This window comes from Culex quinquefasciatus, chromosome 2, assembly GCF_015732765.1.
Source record: "Culex quinquefasciatus strain JHB chromosome 2, VPISU_Cqui_1.0_pri_paternal, whole genome shotgun sequence".
Classification (NCBI taxonomy): domain Eukaryota; kingdom Metazoa; phylum Arthropoda; class Insecta; order Diptera; family Culicidae; genus Culex; species Culex quinquefasciatus.
Window position 1 is genome coordinate 102244427 of NC_051862.1, and position 14403 is coordinate 102258829.

Genomic DNA, 14403 nt, shown 5'->3' on the forward strand with positions numbered 1-14403 from the left:
CGTTAATTTCGCCACTCCGTTTAAAATTAGCATTAGCATTAGCATTTTAGGACGCCCTATCCACGGATGGCTCCACAACGCTTATCCCTCTGTTTGGTGTGGTTGTGTTAGACCCTCATCCGGAACAATAATCCAACACGGGAGATACCATGTCTTCATCTTTTGATGAGTGTGTAATACAGCCCAGGGCATAAGGGGGTCCTCGCCGGGTCCAAGCTATCCTTTGGGGAACGGAAGGAATGTTAGTAAACACCTATCTAAAGTGCGCAAGGATCCCTGCGTCACCGTAGTGGTATAGATGTTTGTAGGGAGGTTTTGGACTCAATGTTAGTAGAAAGGTAGGACCCTAGGATATACCTCGAAAGGTATTGCGGGTGATATGTATGTTGGTTTAATTGTTTGGGTTTTTGTGCTAAATTAGCATTATTATTAGATTGTTATATTTAAACTCATAAAGCCGGCTTCAGAGTACACACAATGATATTAGAGTTTTCATTTTAACTGATCTAAACTGTTTTTTTGTAGTACCTTCACCAATTGATGTAACCGATATTGTTTTTTAACCTTTAAGATTTTTATGTATTGGTTTACCAATATTTTAAAGTGTTGTTTATTTATTGTCAGTACTGAAAGTTGAAGCGATACTTTGTTTATTTTTAAGGAAATAAATATGAATTGAAAGGAAATCGATACGCTATTAAGTGCTCAGTCCATACAAAGATACCTTAAAACTTCTGATATGATTTAGAAAGAGAAGGAAAAGATTTGGTAGAGTAAGAAGAGTGCGAAAATTGCGGACTGACTTTTGCCATTTTGTTAAATTTTAGTTGTTTGATATATTATACATATTCTCAAAGCGTGTAACCGGATGCTGCTGTCGATAAAATTAATGTTTAGTTAAAGGAATAATAATAATCCCTTAATTATTTTATAGCAGGTAAGTCTTAGACAGCCGGCTGTGGAAAGATTTAACAAACTCACAAATCAACGAATAGACATACGACGATACAAAATGAATCTACACTAAAGTCATATTTAATGCTTCTTCCGGAGCAATGCTGAGTAACTTAAAGAATATGATGATACTAAAATATTAGTGGGTTAACTTATTTCCCTGTTTAGTTCTTAAACGAAAAACGAGACTTCGACAACAACAATCGTTTTCCTTGGAACAATCTCACCGGGATTCCACGAAGAAGGCATCACTGCATTTATGTAGTTCCACCACCGACCACCGTCGAGCGCAGTGGCGTGGTGGTTGCTGGAACTGGAACAAAGCACTCAGCCTCGATGAGCTGTAACCTTTCGTCGCCCCGTCACCTCTTTTTTCTCTTTCACACTTAAGGCTTTCATTCCCAAGGTCATCGAAAACCAAGGATGGATGAGACTTTGCTCAACCACGTAAAAGGCGGTTTTTCACAAAATCTATTTAATCAACCCTCTAGCTACAAACTGCAACACAACTCGAAACTTTTCATTCTTTTATGAATACTTCAGCTCGAAAACCTGAAAACACCAACGCGCACACACACATATCGCTGCAAGTCAACTTCCGCAAAATGGCCGGTACTCCCCGAGCAGCAAAAACAAAAACCACTTCAAAACACTGAAATCACTGCTAAATCCTTGAAATTGTTTATTCCTCTGTTATAGTACATTAAAACAAATTGATCGACACTAGATTCTTAATTTTAACCCTCAAAATAAACTCGAAAAATTAGTGTAAACCAAGGAGCGCGACGCGACAACAACCGGACCTGTTGGCAGCGTTGCCAATCCTCCTCTCCCACTCCGTTTAAAATAAACACAAAAGTTTTCTTTCCTAGCTCCTCCTTGTTCACTTTAGCCAAGGCCTTTTGACCTGCCTTTGTCACCCTGTACAAATGATGGTTCATGTCTGTTCCGGACCACGGAGTTGAATCTGCTGCGGAACGCCGTACGAAAGAGGATACCACAATGCAATGTTTCTGGTGCAGCAACTGTTTAATTTGCATTCTTTGACGCCATCGCGTGGAACTTTGGCAGCATTTTTCCCGATAATTTGTCTGATTCAAAAAAAAACTTACCCTCGAACATAACAATGTTTCATTACATAAACAACATACAAACGTCATTTTTCTTTTGTACACGCTTAATCGGATAAGGGGAAGAGGGTACACTCTTATAGTGGTTTATTGAAACGATGAGGTTTCCGCAACAGGACTGCAGATCGCGCTAGTGTGCAGCCCAATTTTGAATTTTCTTGTGGGGACGATGGATTTTTTGAAAAAATCAACTAAGATTCACGTCTGTTTGTCTGTGCTATAATCCTGCTCTAAAATTGAACTTTTTATTTGAAGCTCGAAAACCCACCTTGATGTATACATATCGACTCAGAATCGGAAACTGAACAAATGTCTGTGTGTATGTGTGTGTATGTGTGTGTGTATGTGTGTGTATGTGTGTGTGTATGTGTGTGGGTATGTGTGTGAGTATGTGTGTGTGTATGTGACCAATAATGTCACTCAGTTTTCTCAGCACTGGCTAAACCGATTTTGACCAAACCAGCAGCATTCAACTTGGTTTAAGGTCCCATACGGTGCTATTGAGTTGTTTGAAGTTTCAATAAGTAGTTCAAAAGTTATGTATAAAAATGTGTTTTCGCATATTTTCGGAAGATGAATAAATAAATAATAATAATAACCTGAACCAAACATCATCATGTTATACATCGTTAGTTAGGTAATTGAAAGACCTTTCCAACGAGTCCACAACATTGAAGATCTGGCAACCCTGTCTCGAGTTATAACCACTTAAGTGATATTTATGTACTTTTTGTAGCCGGATCTCATTTAAATGTATGTAAACAATGTCCGGATCCATCATCCGACTTATCGTTGGTTAGGTAATCGAAAGACCTTTCCAACAAGTCTACAACATTGAAGATCTGGCAACCCTGTCTCGAGTTACGACCACTTAAGTGATATTTATGTACTTTTTTGTAGCCGGATCTCATTTAACGGTGCACATCAACCAGAGCTTATGCACCCAGATTTTTATTACAGACATTTTAGTATCTTCAAAACTACGGTTACTATTGCAATATTTTGTTATTCATCCCCTAAAGTACTGTCCACAAAGCAATTAACAACAAAGTTTGACTAATTTTACAATCCCGTTATTGCAGGATTGGGTCCGTAAGTTTGGCAAATTTGAAACAGGAAGACAACAACTTCCTTCGTTGCTGTGCACCCTTAAATGTATGTAAACAAAGTCCGGATCCATCATCCGACCCATCGTTGATTAGGTAATCGAGAGACCTTTCCAACGAGTCCACAACATTGAAGATCTGGCAACCCTGTCTCGAGTTACGACCACTTAAGTGATATTTATGTACTTTTTTGTAGCCGGATCTCACTTAAATGTATGTAAACAATGTCCGGATCCAGCATCCGACCCATCGTTGGTAAGGTAATCGAAAGGCCTTTCCAACGAGTCCAAAACATGAAAGATCTGGCAACCCTGTCTCGAGTTCTGACCACTTATGATGCCACTTATGAGCCCTTGAGTGATATGTGTGTTTTTTTGGACCAAATTTGTGTCTAAACCCCTGCCATCATATCACATATCACCCATTGTTGGAAAAGAGTGAGGAAGGCACCAATCACATAGGTGGATTAAGTTAGTTTTTTTAATTATTTTTTTCCAATATAAATGCTGCGCTAAATTGGCAACGGAATGCAGCGATCCCTCTTGACCGACATCATGTTGGCTTCACTGTTCACTGTTTGTTCAAATTTACGGACGAAACTTTTCCATTTGACAGTTATTTTTTTAAACAGGTGAAAATTGTTGACAGCTGCAAATGTCACCAACAACGTAACGCTTCAGTCTCCATTGAACAAAAATTTGTCACGCCTGACTGCTGAGATTACCCTGTTAGACAGAAGTCCCGCGGTCGTGCGATTCGAAGCGTTATCTACTCGAAATCGATCTTGTCCTGCCATCTTCGAGCGTTTGTCCTGCGTTTGATCGGCGTATAGAAAATTAGCAGGCGGTGATAAAATTTATGACAGATCATTGATTTTCACTAAGTGGATTCTTCAACAGTTTTTCTTTTCACCAAATCCATTAAATTTTATTTAAAATGATACTAGTGAGAACAAGTCAAACAAACATGTTTTTCCCTGGACGGAATCCGGCCGCGGTGGACAAATTTATCTCTCCAGAGGAACCACCAGGGAACTTTAATCGGCGTGGATTCGGCCATCATCCGGCATAAGCAGCTGTCGGTCAATTAGGTGATGCGGTGGAGAAAGAGGTAAATTCTTAATCTGCTTGTTTTTTTTCTTCATATTTTCTTAAATTACCTTTTCTCTTAGGCAAAGACAAAAATAAAACATGCCAGAGCTGCTTCTTTGGATCCAAACAGGCTTTCAAGAACACACCGAAGACAAAAATACATCAATTATCGATATTTATAAAGAAAAATAAAGTTATTTGCAATAAAGTTTACTTTTCTATCTATTAAATTATTAAATTAACCCCTAAATCCGAAACGTGAGCGTCCGACAATGGCAGGACAACCTGAACAACAAAGGCGCCCGAAAACGGCCCGACAACGGCCCATCAACGTCGATTTTCTCAAACGTCGATTTCGACGATCGTCGGACAAAGTGTTGCATATAGGCACGAAAAGGGCCTGAATTCCGTTGGACAAACCGACGGAATTCGAGCCGTTTTGTCGAGCCGTCCGGCCGTTTTCGGGCCGTTGTCGGCCCCGTCCATCAGTCAGGGTATGCTGAAGGGCTGTGTACCAGTGTACCGCGTTACGGTACCAACAATAAATTGCCAGTGTTCCCTCTCATTTCCCTTCTCTCTGTCCACACCCTTACCAAAAATCATGATTTTTTTAATTTCCAAATCCCACTTTTCATACGAATTTTTCAGTTCAACCCATATAACCATTTTTATGGTTGTAGTACCTGAACTCAAAAAATCGTATGAAAAGTGGGATTTGGAACTCAAAAAATCATGATTTTTGGTAAGGGTGCATGCTGTATTGTATTGTTAAACTCACAATTTTGGTGTATTTTTTCATCGGTAAGTTTTCTTTGAGTTTTCTTAGACTGGTTGCAACGCGGCTCTACTTTGTTCTAGCTGTTTCATTTTTCAAATAGAACTGAAACAGACCACCCGCAACGCGGAGTTGCAGTTTTATTTTTCGAGCAGTATTTTGAAACCGGAATAAAACTGCTCGACGAGTTTGTTTCAAACGTGAGACGATTTGGAACTGGAATAGAACTCAGTTTCAAAAAATCAGATATATAGAGATGTCCACGTATTCTTACACACACACTATGATGCTGTGTTGATAATCATACGCACACAATTAAAAGCATTTTTTTGAAACAACATTTAGATCAGCGCGTTGCGAGCACCGTGTTCTAGTTTCATTTCCGCCAGTTCTAAAAATTTAAAACTGCTCGCAATTTGAAACAATTATAAAACTTCGCGTTGCAACCAGTCTTATGCCATGTCGGTGAATAGTTTGGCTGGGATTGTCACCAAATCCGTACACTGATGATAAAAAGTTGCAGGTGGTTATGTTACACATGACCAGTATGACAAAGAACTTAGCAGAAAACTTAGCAACTTCTTCGGGATGTCCCGATTCTGAAGCAAAACACATTTATACAACTGTCGACGACCAGGAGTGGCCACTTACCTCAGCAACACGGTCATCCACTGCTGGTAAAGCTGTTAAAATACACCCACAGATACATTCCTAGTCAACTCCGACCTATCCGTCGGTAGGACAAAACTCGCTGAAAAAAAACCAGATAAAAATCAGGATTTGAATCACTGTGATAAAAAAAAACTTCTATTTGATAGCACTGCTCCTCTACCATCAGGACTACTTTCCCGCTGTTGAGTGAGCAAGAAATTCACCAATGTAGAGTTTGACATCTCGAAATTTGTTTTCTAAAATAGCCCTCGAGAGTCCTCAAAGCCCTCTTTGTGAGTAAATGAGGAAGGCCCTCACACTCACCGAGAGTGTTGAGTAATTTACTCGCAGGTAACTTAGTTTTTCCTCATGGTAGAGTAACTCGTGAGTGAGTTTCCGTATGGTTCAATGATTGTCCCCCAATCGGAACAATCGTGAAATAGCGGCCTCTCCAGATTGTGGCCACCTAGGTTCAGTAAATGTCTCCCCGGGAAAAATTCCTTTAGGGCACCGGCCACGCAAGGTTGTGGCCACCTTCTTTCAATTCAATTCAATTCGGTTTTATTGGTGAATAATCAAGATACAATGAGTTATTTTGAAGTGCATAACAGAGTTTTGGAGTTCCTTACAGCTGTGTGTTGCATCATAATCCATTTAGGAACAATTATTTCTTTAACAAAGGCACTAGCAAGAGCAAGAAAAATAAAAAAAAACTTGCTAAAATTGCAAAGGAAAGGGGATAGAGGAAGAGAAAGCTTATATCTAGATCACAGATAATTTATCCTTTGTAGATGTGTTTGATCATCAATTCCCCAAGGGCCAGGAATTGTTCTGCCTTGTTCCGGCAGCTCCGAAACCGCGTCATCATCTCCCCCGCGAGAGCAAAGAACTCCGGCAGGGTGAAGAGATCTTCCCCGGTGACTTCTTGCTGGGCCGTACTGCCGCTACCGGCAGCGACCACGCTGGCGAACGAACGCCCTCAACCAGGAGGGAACGCTGGGTTGTCCGCTGAAACCGTACGCTGGCCAGCTGCAGGAACGGCTGCGCTCGTACTTCGCTGAGGAGGGTGGGACGCTGCTGCTTTCTTCTTCCTCTTTTCCTGCTCCTCGAGGTAGGCCTTGCGCGCGATGCATCCGCGGTAATTGCCGGTATGGTTGCCGTCACAGTTCGCGCACTTTACGCGCGGCTTGGTTTGTTCTGCCTTGTCCCCCAAGTCCGCCTTTCGTGGCAGTGCGCACGCCTCCGAGAGGTGTGACTCACCGCACTTCACGCAGCGGGGCCGGAGGTTGCAGTTCCGCGAGCCGTGGCCGAATTTCTGGCAACGGTGGCATTGCGCTACGTCCGTCGGGTTCTTGGTGTAAAACCGCCAGTTTACCCAAAAACCGTCCAACGTCTTAGTCCGCCGCAGGTCTTGGATCTTGACGGTGCCGCGGTCGAAGTACAACAGGTACAGTGTGTGTGTACCTGTTACCGTTGTCTTGCGCGAGAGCACTTTAATCTCCCGCGGTTTTATTCCGGCGTCCGAAAGGTGACCCTTCAGGTCGGAGATCGGACGGTCTTGATAGCCCTGTAAGACGACCTTAACAGGGGGCTTCTCGGGGTTGAATGTGTAGAAGTTGAAGTTGCTACGCTTCAATTCTTCAAACACCAGGTCGAAGTTCTTTTTATTCAGTGTGATCACTTGCACTGCCGACTTACCGATTTTCAGACAATATCCGAGGCCTTCCAGCAACTCGTCAACATCGTCCGCCAACGTGTCCAAAACAAACATTGGAGGTGGTCTTCGTTCCGTTGGAGAATTATTCTTTTTTGGCGTCGGCACTTTTTTCCGTGCACGACCATCGTCGTCGTCGTCGTCGGTAGTGGTGCTACCGTCGGTGTTGTTGTTGTTTTCTTCGTCGTCGCTCAGCATCTGGAACTCGTTCCTGATGGGAATGTTGGCGGATGTTGATGTGCCACTGGTCGTGGCACCGGAGGTACCCGAACGGGTTCGCACTGGTGATCTTGGAACATATCCGGGGTGTAGTAACTTTTTGTCGATTCCTTCTGCGCTCACGCTCCCCTGCGCGATGGCGGTCGACACGGCGTTGGTTTGTTTACCTTTTTGCACACGGCCGGTAGACGAACTTCGCGGGTTTTTCGAGGCCGCACTCGAACTGCCACGGCCACGGCCGGCCTTTGGCATGCTGGAGAAGCAAACTCGCAATCAATTACGGCGAAAAAAATCGAAAAAACGATGGAGCACTGAGCACTAGCTGCATGCTCTCGTGCGTACACGGAGGGAGCTGTACCTTCTTTCTAAATTGCCATTTTCATTACCAATATCAAAAACCATGAATATTCCCTCCGCATGGCTGGGACCCCGAACCCATCGAAAAGTGGGATGGTCGGAGGGCTTGAGACTGCCCTTTATCAATTCGGAAAGGGCAAATACGAGCGCCAGCTTAGGATACTGTACATTGATCTTGGCTAATTTGTGTGTGAATGTATTAATGTTTCTTTTTTAGTTATGAATGGAATATTTTCAGCACCTGGATTTGAAGAAAGGGTTATTCAAGTGATAAGAAAAAAAATTATAAAATAAAATAAAATAAATATGAGATTGTACGAACGATGGACATAAAAAGACAATAATCAAACCATAACTCGAATTACACACACTAATAAAAGAAGCTGGATATCAGGAATGAGGTAAGACCGGGGCCAACATTTACTTCCCCGTCCGACGGAAGGCGTGGTCAGGCAAATCTCGTCTCGAAAAATGCCACCGGGACCGTCTGGGATCGAACCCAGGCCGACTGGGTGAGAGGCAACCACGCTTACCTCTACACCTCGGTCCTGGCTTGGTATGTTGGGTGTCATATTTCAACACGATAAGTTGAAGAACTACAAATAAATCTGGAGTTTACTCAGTCGTAATGCTAAAGGGGTAAAGGGGCATCTTTTTGGGTTAACAAAATCTTTAGGTTTTCAGCAAATTGATATGTGTCAAGAAGAATTTGTTAAACAAATATACAGATGATGGTGAAATAGTAGAAAGATGTATAAATCATTTATAATTAAAAATAAGCATTAAGACGACCACTTTTCAAGCATGTGTAGAAATTTAAAAAAAGGAAAAAAATAGAGGGATTACTCCGAGTATGGAGATGAGGTAGGTGCCCAAATAATACGATTACGGTTTTCAGATTTTCAGGAAACAAAGGAGGAAAAATAATAAATGACTTGAAACGTTAAAAGAAAATTTAAAAGGTCATAAAAAAAAATTACAAAGGTATCTAAAACCTTCTGGATGAAGTTTGAGTGAAATATTGAAGTTGATCATTATTTTCGGTGCTTGTCTGGTAAGATTTTTGTTGCTTGGGGTTCGATATATAAATGGCGTTTTCTCCCCGCATGCGGGAGATTCGGCCGATGTCATTTGTATGGGGAGGGTAAACATTTTGGGGAGGGCGAACGCTGATGGGATACAACATCCTCACCAAAGTGTTTTAGAAGGAGGAAACTAGAAGAAGGAATATCAAAAACCATGAATATTAATAGCAATAATGCCCAAAATCGTATGGTTCGGTAAATGTCCTATCGGGAGAACCTCTTTGGGGGCACCGGCCACTCCAGGTTGTGGCCAATACTGTTAAAATGGCCATTTTTATTACCAGTATCAAAAACCAAGAAGTTTGATACCCATATTGTCCAGTCTCTCACCCCTGAAGAATCTGGCCATTCCGGGTCTTGGAGCCAGATTATTCCGGTGGCTCTCAATAATTCCGGTTGGCCTGCCTCCGCTTGGACTGCTCCTTGCTCCAGGCCAGCTGCTTTTCAGTCAACTGCTTCTGGGCCTCCAGGCCATCTGCTTCCAGGTCCAGGTTGTGGTTTACTCATCGGCGTCCAGCGATAGAATGATTTCCCTGGGCTGACCGAGCGGGGTTATATTGGCATAGAATGGTGACGAATGCCCCTTTGCGCCAGTTATCCCAAACCTCATCATTCGCTTTTTGTTGCAACTGTGTGGAAATTTCCACGCAACAGTGCCTTGTTGCGTTGCAGACCTCTTCCTCAGTACGACCCAAGTAACCAATCAGCACTTAAAAAATGTAATTGTTCAGCACTAACAGCGCTTTACCTGCAGTTAATAACAGCTGAAATGTTTTGGAAATTGCTGGAAATGCGCTTTTACAGCTGATTTGCAGCTGAATTTGGACTTTATATTTCTGTTTTACAGCTGAGCCCCTACTGTTGTTGATCCGGCCCTGCAAAACGTAAAAAAATATGAGATGCAAAAATGTGGTTTTCTCTTTCTCTATTTTCGGTTTGTTTTCGTCTTCTTCACCGACACAGCCGATGGGAGGAAACCGCTGAGAGGAGGAACAATTTATTTGATGATATGCTTAGTGTTGGAGACTTGAAGCCAAGAACGGGTTGTTGATATTTTTGTTGATCGAACCATGCACGCTTGCCGCACGCCTAAATAAGCGGTGGGATCCGGGCACAGATTCAGTAGTATATGTAATTTTCATTTCTTACTGGAACAGGCATGCCAGATTTTGAAGATTTTCGGGCAAATCACAAAAACGCAAATGAGTTTAACTTGATGGCAAAATAATATTTTACAAATCTGTTTTTGGCAAAAGAAGCAAAACATTGTTATCTTTTTCGTGAGTAATTCATTTAATTAAAAATCATCGGGAATAGGCTATCTATTTATTGAGACTAATTAATCGTAATGAGTAAACCAAACGACGGTCTCGGCACAGATTCATCAACGGTGTGTTTGCATCCCCGGAACAGCATGCTCAACTCTCAACGGAGAACCATTTCAAAATTATTGGTTGAAAGGAATTACAAAGAAATTGTGGTTCTTACACGATGGAATCCGTAGGTAAACATCGGCAATTGCCGTTTGCATTTGATGCCAAAGTGGCCCAAAAAGTGCCAACCTGAATCCTCTAAGGAATCTGTCCAGCAGAAGTGCTTTTTCTTGGATTGTTCCCTTTTGATTTTTTTTTTAATTAAATATATCTTTATTGAACATTCTTATAATTATTACATTTTATTTACATTCTAAGTGGTATGGCTAAATGCTCTTCATCTTCGTTGTATTTTTCGTTTTATTATTAACTGTTCACATTCATTTATTTACTTCAAATTGTTCTACATTTTCGCATCGAATCGAATACATTTGGGTAAAAAAGAAAAAAAAAAATCACTTTAACAACAAATCCTAACTTAAAACTAAAAAAAAAAAAATCATTGAAATATTCACACTGAAAATACGCCACCCTTTTTTCCAAGTGCCCAAACACTTGAATGATTCAATTAAGCCGCATCTTAGATCTCATTTGTTTGTGTTTCAATTTTAATCCAATCCATTATTAAATTCAAGTGTTTTGGCGATTGACTTTTTGGTATTTTTTTACACCATCATTCGGGTGGCTCAAATTTTTCAAGTGTTTTGCTCATGAATTTGCCCCACTGTGTTGAACTATTCTGCCCATAATTGAAAATTCGGCCCGGCTATTATGCCAAATCAAGTATTCCGAGAAAAACGTGTTTTAGTGTTTGTGACAAAATCTCCGTCAAGGCAATTTCCCATAAGAGTGGCATATGAGCCGTTTGGTTTTTCACATCGACAGCCAAGTCTAAGCACTATTTCAGTAAAATTCAAGTTCCAGAAGATGCGCTGGAACATCCTCTACCACCTGGTGCTACTATCTCGTTTTTGATATCAGCCGTTTTTTCAATGGTGGGCAGTATTCAAAGTGATGAGGAAAACACTTGAAATTGATCTTTTTTTGATTTGAAATGCAGTTTCGCGACAACTTCATGAGACTTTGCTTTGTTTCCTCATTTGAAAGTTTTGGCAGTCCGGTGTGTTCGTTTTTCGCAGACCACGTGAGTTCGCTGCCGCCATGTACCAGTCCAGTAAATTGCCTGCCCGGTTTGTGACCGCGAAGATGAGCATCGCCACAAGGCTGCGTCCTCGGGCTCGGGCTCCGTATGGCCAGCGGAAGGGCTTGGTCTCCCGGATACCCGGATAGAAGCCAACTTTTGTTCCTTTCCGGACCCATTTGGTGAGTGGAGAGAGATTTTTTTTGTGGGGTTTGGTTTTGATTTTTGGATTTATTTTGTATGATTCACAGGAAGGATGCGAAAGAGCTGCAGGTGCCGTACCAGGAAGCGGTGCCAGTGAGAAGCAAGATTTTTTTTTTAATTTATATTTATTCAGATTTTTTTTTCTTCCATGTACATTCATTCAGTTAAAATATTATTGAGTGTCCAATCACAATTGATGACTTTTCACCTCAATTTTAAATACTAGCAACTTTCATTTATTCATGAAATATTGTAGCTTGCGCTATTCAGTGATTTCAAATGTATGAGGTCCTACATGTACAAAAGGGAAAAGGGATACCTTATAACCATGGCTGTGGAGTCGGAGTCGGTGGAGTCGGGTCTTTTTAGGGACCTGGAGTCGGAGTCGGAATCGGAGTCGTCAAAACTCGAATAACTGGAGTCGGAGTCGGAGTCGGCTAAATTTTATGAGTTGGAGTTGGAGTCGGAGCCGGAGTCGTAAATTTCTGATAGACCCGGAGTCGGAGCTGGAGTCGGAGTTATCAAAATATTTTATATAATTTATGAACATATTTATTGTTCAATATTTGTTATAATTCAGGTTGATTCCCATTTGTTTAAATTTATTTATTGAATCGCGTGCACTGCGTTGACATTTTTTAATCAATTTATTTTTTGGATCAAGATATTTATCAGATGTCATGATGTTTTCGAAGCATTTTTATTATGATTGGAAAGCTCTTATTGTGTTATTTCACTAAAATCACAGAATGATAATCTGTTAATCCTCTCTTGTCAATGTTTATATACACTACAAGCCTTACCCGAAAAACTTCGTCTTTTCCTTTTTTCGTTTGTTGACGTTTTTAGCCTTTTTTTCTTATTCAGCCTTCTATGATCAAAATTTGATTTTACGCCCTTTTTCCCATACAATCTGCAGATTTTCCGGAATCGGTTCCAGAGTGGCCAAAGTTGCCACTTTTTGGCGTAAGAACCTTCCTTGGACTTAAACGAACCCAACGCAACAAAGAGCACCTCGATCCGACGTTCCGTGTTGAATTGATTCGCGTTCGAACAAAACCGTCGAAATTTTTTATATATATAGATACTACAGTGTCATAACTCATAAAATAGTAACCAATTGCGGCTGTGTAGTAAAAAAATTAAACCATATTAAAATGAATCTTTATTGTCTCTTTTTGCTTGTATTTACAGTATGTAAAAAAAGTATTTACACCTCTTGAGCCCTATGCACATTTTGTGATGAAACATTTTTTAAAGTTTGACAAAAACCAAGTACTACGTTTTGTTCAGAAACTCATGCCGAACATTTTGCTACAAAAAGCTCATGAAAAGATGATTTCTATAAAAAGTTCTATAACAAATACCTACTATTACAAAAATCAAAAAAGGTTCAAAAAAAGTTTGTACACCTTTCGAAAAATTAACATAAATAGAGTTATTTGTTGGCAAATCACCATAAATCCAGCCTCCCAACTCCAAATAGGCATCTTTGACCGATTAAAATAATAATTTGGATTGAGTATAAAGTTTACTAACTACTTAGTATAAAAGTTTATATAACTCTGGAAATTCTATATAAAACTTACCTAAGCTTAATTTTGCAAACTTTCAATACAACTAAATGTCAATATATTACCATAGAATTGCTAAGGTTTTAAGTTGATCCTTTTTGTTAATAGCATAATAAAGGTTCACTATCAGTACTCAACGAAAAAAAAATAATATGTAACATTTGTAAAAATTACATTATAAGTCTACTAATAAATTATCAACTATTACATCAATCTACTTCTTGGAACGCAACATGCTCATTTTGTATGTAAATAAAAATAAATCAAAGTGTCGTGCTGAAAACATTTGAAACAAACAAAAAATATCGAAAATAAGAAGCAACTAATTTTAAAATAATCATTGAATTTATCAGATATATCGATTACCTCAATGTTTACAATTTTTCTTAAAGTGTTGATCCTTAAGGATCCACTACACACTAACATTTTTTGCTTCGACTTTTTTACGGAAATTGTCATAACTCTGAAAAGAAAACAGTTAGAGTCACACTTTTTGTATTAGGTCCTGTAGAAATTTTATGCAAAGTTAACAAAATTTTCGCAAGTTTTTTTTACTTTTTGAAGAAACTATTGAAACAATCAGATCAGTTTAGGACTTGTTAACTTTGCATAACTTTTCTACAGGACTTAATACAAAAAGTGGGACTCTAACTGTTTTCCATTCAAATTCCTTAAGTCGGGGTGATATAGTTGATATAATTTTAATTTATTTTTCAAATATTAGAATTTTCTCATGATTCATATGTTTAAAGTGTGTACTGGGCTGGATCTCACAATTTCCATGTACGTCCTCTGAAATAAATTCAAAAGAGCTTTAAAAAATAGTGACTTTGAACATTATCTTCTTCAAAACCAGCGTATCTTTGATGATTACTGTGTTTCTTTAAAATTTGAGCCTAAAATTATGCAAATTTATATTATATGTAAATTCGATCATGAAGGCTAACTTTCTTCTAATATTTCTTTAAAAAAGTACAGTTAAAAATTAGTGTAGCTAGCATATAAACTTTAAAAAATTAATGTAAATTT

General features: G+C 39.8%; 1 long non-coding RNA gene across 1 annotated transcript in view; it reads left to right on the forward strand.

Moving 5' to 3' along the window:
* LOC119766780 overlaps positions 1-11950 on the forward strand; it is a 33447-nt gene extending 21497 nt beyond the window's left edge. The window contains exons 3-4 of the long non-coding RNA XR_005277120.1: positions 11572-11778; positions 11848-11950. This is a non-coding gene — a long non-coding RNA (uncharacterized LOC119766780). The remainder of the gene's footprint in view (positions 1-11571; positions 11779-11847) is intronic.
* Positions 11951-14403: the final 2453 nt, after the last annotated feature.